General features: G+C 38.0%; 1 long non-coding RNA gene across 2 annotated transcripts; it reads left to right on the top strand.

The window, feature by feature from the left end:
- The first annotated feature begins 3,489 nt into the window (after positions 1 to 3,489).
- LOC129155762 (uncharacterized) lies at positions 3,490 to 4,440 on the top strand. 2 transcript variants are annotated; one of them, XR_008560150.2, is made up of 3 exons: positions 3,490 to 3,578; positions 4,046 to 4,108; positions 4,317 to 4,440. It is a non-coding gene; the product is annotated as an uncharacterized lncRNA (long non-coding RNA). The 2 variants fall into 2 exon arrangements; XR_011517139.1 differs by lacking the exon at positions 4,317 to 4,440 and adding an exon at positions 4,181 to 4,245.
- The last annotated feature ends 337 nt before the right edge of the window (positions 4,441 to 4,777 follow it).

The raw sequence follows: 4,777 nt of genomic DNA, 5'->3' as shown, positions 1-4,777 counted from the left end.
TATGCTCTAACCAGTCAGCCAAAGAGATATTCCGTTGGCTAAGTAGCCAGGGCGCATGATCTATCGGGACACTGTGACAGGACACTCACACTGCCACACCTGATTATGAAACTTTGGCTGAATAGCGCTTGTTCCTGTCTCCAATGTGGCGACGCATCCAGGAACCTGTCTGAGGAGAAGCCCAGAATCTGACATCCTTCAGCTCAGGAAGCGCCTATGATTACGCACAAGCGTGACGCGTCAACCCAGTCTCACAGTAAGACTGGGTTGGACCTGTTCAGGTTTACGCAGACAATCTTTACATTTAGAATTGGCATACAGATGTAAAATTAATGCAGTAAAATATAAAGCTTTTTATTTAAATATCCATTCATTATTTTACAAGCAAAGAGAGCGCATCAGATGGATGGAAGAGCCGCATGCGGCTACAGAGCCGCCGACACCTACTTTATTGTCCCCAGCAATTTTTAAACCCCACTCAAGTGTATGTTTATTGTCCCCAGCAATTCTGAAAACAAACTGACGCCCTTGCAAAATGGAGAACAAAAAACGGAGAGCAGGAGCGGAGCATGAGAAAATTCGACTAAAAAAGAAACTGGCCCTTCAGGCTGATGCTGGCACATGTGTTAAAATCTCACAGTTGTTTGGTAGTGAAGGTTCAAGTAAAATCAATTTAGGAAGTGATGGAGCCTCAGCCCAGCGACAGGTTGGAGAAGAAAAGAGGGAGGAGGAGGAGAAACCCGAGCCGGTGTTGTGCCATAAATTGACTCGCTGCCAAAAAATGATTAGCCACCGCGGGATCGCGCACGGTTAGGTAATTGCATTTCTAGACAAAATTCCCCAGGATTTCGCCCTAAAACTCAGCATATCTAGCAATATGGACATTCAGAAAGCAAAGATAACCTCTTCCGGTACTTAAACAGATGTTTATCGCGGATATTAGTGTGGCAGTGTTTGTGGCACCCTGCGCGGGAGCACGAGGACGTGCTTGTGGAAAGAGGGAGGAAGATGTGGCAGTGTGAGCATCCACAATATCCCGATTGATCATGTGCTCTGGCTGCTTGGCCAAGGAGATGTCTCTTTGGCTGACTGGTTAGAGCGTATGACTCTCACCCGAGAGTCTGGGGATCGAATCCCGCCCGAGCACTTCTTTCTGCACCTTGCCACATTAGTTTTCCAGTTCGGAAGTTGTTTTAAGTGTTGCTATTTGTCTTAAACGTTCACAATGAGGATATATTAATCCTTTTTGCAATATTTGCGATTGAAAGATGGTTTGTGCCACAAACTTTGTGGTAAGAACTGGCTTTCTTTATGTTACAGCCTTGATACTAAAAAAATAAATAAACAATGTAAAATGGCACCCTGTATTGAATGTAAACGTTGTATAAATGGAAATAAACAATTCTCCAGCGATTTAATTTTTTCCCCTTCCTTTCTTTAGTCCACTTGTCATGGAGCCACAGTTAACTAGTTTGGGGCACATTTTTACTTGAAAAAAAGTATTTAAAATGATCAAGCTTTGGCTTTAATGACACTGTGTAGGTTACTATCTATACATTACGTTGCTCTATTTAAAAGTAACAAGATAAAAGCACTTCAGCACATAAAATTAAGATTGTCACTTGCCAAATAGACTGCACCCTCCTGTTTACCTATAAGAAATGCCTCAAAATATCTTTAAATTCTTTATTGATGATTTAATTGTAGACAACTAAAATGGCATTTTACTTGCCAAAAAGTGATTGAATTGCTAAGATTTTCATGAAGGCTAAAATTGACCAAATAAGGGTTTTATGTATTATCTGTTGATGTTACTGTACTCATACTGCCTACTGTATCATCATAAACACCCCAAAAATGGCAACAAAAAAAAAAAAGAAAAAAAAAAGAATAATTTCCCTTGCCAAAAATTGATTACAGTGTCCTGGTCACGTGTAAAGGGTTACATTTACCTAAATATTACTTTATTTATTATCTCTTGATGTTATTAGTGCTATCACAGGATGCCGGGTGTCTTTCACATTCATAAACACCTCAAAAATGGCAACAAATGATTATTTCCCTTGCCAAAAATTGATTACAGTGTCCTGGTCACGTGTAAAGGGTTAAATTGACCTAAATATTACCTTATTTATTATCTCTTGATGTTGTTAGTGCCATCACAGGATGCTGGGTGTCTTCCACATTCATAAACACCTCAAAAATGGCAACAAATGATAATTTCCCTTGCCAAAAATTTATCACAGAGTCCTGGTCACCCATAAAGGCTTAAATTGGCATAAATATTACTTCATTTATTATGATGCTGGGTGTGTTCCACAATCATATTCGAATAAACATGAAAATATTCCGTCCGAATATCTGTTTCTTGTTATAAATATAACAGCTAGAAGGATTTACAGTTAAAATAGGAGAAACATGTGACTCCCCAGGAAGGGTTGTAACACCACTTGCCTCATGCACATAAGTGAACAAAACAAAGCAGCATGGAGACACTCCATCTCCAACCACCTCTCAGGCAGCAGCCTGCACTCCCAAGTTCTACACGTCACCAGAACATAAACACTTGCAACACAATAAAAGCAGTGTTATACAAAATGGAAGGCCTGTAGTGTTTATTCTCTTACAGTAACAACTTATCAATTTTTTGGAGGAATTTATTTGAGAATTTTTTGGTTTTTAGTAATTGTGCAATAGAAAAGTAATCGCTAGATTAATCATCTAAATAGTCATTAGAATAATCGACTATTCGATAAAATAATCGTCAGAATAATCATTTTAAAAATAATCAGTTACCCCCAACCCTACTTTTTAGAATACCAGGATAGGAAGGATGGTGTAGGTTTACGTTTATTAGATTGATACATAAATACTACCAATAAGAAAGTGTACGTTGGTGTGTGTCAGAAACAGCGTAAGGCTTAATGTCTTTTCCAAAAAAAAAAACAGGTGATGGGCCGGTCTCCAGTCAAAATGCCCGGGCTGAATTTTTGTCCCAGTCCAGCCCTGATGGGATCTAATGATTAGTGTGGCGTTTAACTATAGGCCACATCAGTATATTGTTTTAAGCTCTTGTTTATAACTTCCCCGTTAACGGGGTTCAGTTAGCATCTTGAAAGCTGAATTAGATGTTTACACTTTCCTGAGCTGCGTGTTTGATTAAAATGAGTAATCAGCAGCTCATGTAGCACTTGTAGAAGTCTGAGGAGATGATTCAGCAGTTAGAATTAGGTGTGATTGATCAGGAACGTATCCAAAACCTTACGTTTCCATTAGCACCAAAAGACATATTGTGCTAACCTGGGTGGGCCACGTGTACAGATTACCGTCTGAGTTTGTGGTCTTACCTACGTGAAAACTCCATATTAAAATAAAAGGAATGATAGTCAGCTCGTGCAAAAATCTGTGAAGGCTGGGGAGACATGTTTAGCTTGTGATCACTAATTTTTGGGCTTTGTTTTTTACAGTCATCAGTCCAAATATGAAGCATCAACATCTACACCACTGAAGCGCCAACTGTGTATTTCTCCAACACCAGTGCCAGCTCTGTCTAGCATTCATGGAGAATCATCTGAAAGGTAAATAGCTGCATAAAAACCTACCAGGAATATTATAATTTTGCCTCTGTTTGTTTTAAGTTAGTGGTGGATTATTTTGAAAACATTCTAGAAATGGGATAATGAATGACTATAAAAAATGTATAGAAATAAATAGTAAAACTACATTTTATATAGCGCCTCTCAAGATAAAACTCTTGAGGCACTTCATAACAACAAAATTAAACATATTTTAAAAAATTATATTTTTATTTCAAAGTTTATGAGAAAAAAATAACACAATTGTGTTTTTAAAATGTAAAGAGAGAGACAGGAAATTATTTGTAAAGAAGGAATTCAGTGGATACAGAGAAATGCGTAATAAGTAGAGTGAGAAAAATAAGGAGAGGGTGATGATGATGGCCAATAGACGAGGTCTATTACCTTCAAAATGACAAAATATGTATTGATTCTAATCATATTCTTGTGCTTGTATTTTATTTTCATAGGGATGATAATTTGGAGGAGGTGATGGAACAAGGTGAAACTAAAAAAGAAGGATCTTCACAAATGTAAGTACAAGGTTGTATCTGTATTTGGCTGTCAAATTTGTCAGGAAAAGTAAACAATAATTAATTTTTTAGGTTATCTTGTGTGGGAATTGAAGCAAACATTGACGAGAAAGAGTTCAACAATATTCAAATCTCTGTGTAAGTATTCAGATGTTAATAAAATGTGTCTAATTTTCCATACTAAAAACTTTATATTGTGTATATTCAGGATAGAGTCATCAGATGACACATGGTCACCAAACAGAGAACCAGAAGTTGATTCGTCTTCAGAGGAGGACGAAACCATCGAGATGGACAGCGGTACTGATGACAGCGGTGATGAGGACTACACACCTTATTTACACATAAGGTAATTCTTTTTGTTTAACATTCTATAAAACTGCAATAGCGCATAGTTAATAAAAAGCTTTTGTTCACAGGACTGGAGCAGCATTACAAAAAACATTACAACTTGAGACTCTGCAAGAAATTAACATAGAGGATACAGTTCATGACTGTAATATCCCAGAAGCAACTGACCGACGTTTGACAAGCAAGAAAGGTCTTCCTCAACGCTACAAGCTAAGGCCTGAGGATCCAAGGCGTTATGGTTTGCTGTCCGGAGTTCCTGCACCATCAACAGAGGAACTTCTACAACACCTACGGACTTGCGGTGATGGTAAAATAAAA

This window comes from Nothobranchius furzeri, chromosome 17 (genome assembly GCF_043380555.1).
Source record: "Nothobranchius furzeri strain GRZ-AD chromosome 17, NfurGRZ-RIMD1, whole genome shotgun sequence".
NCBI classification, from domain to species: Eukaryota; Metazoa; Chordata; class Actinopteri; order Cyprinodontiformes; family Nothobranchiidae; genus Nothobranchius; species Nothobranchius furzeri.
This window is presented reverse-complemented; position numbering and strand designations above follow the sequence as displayed.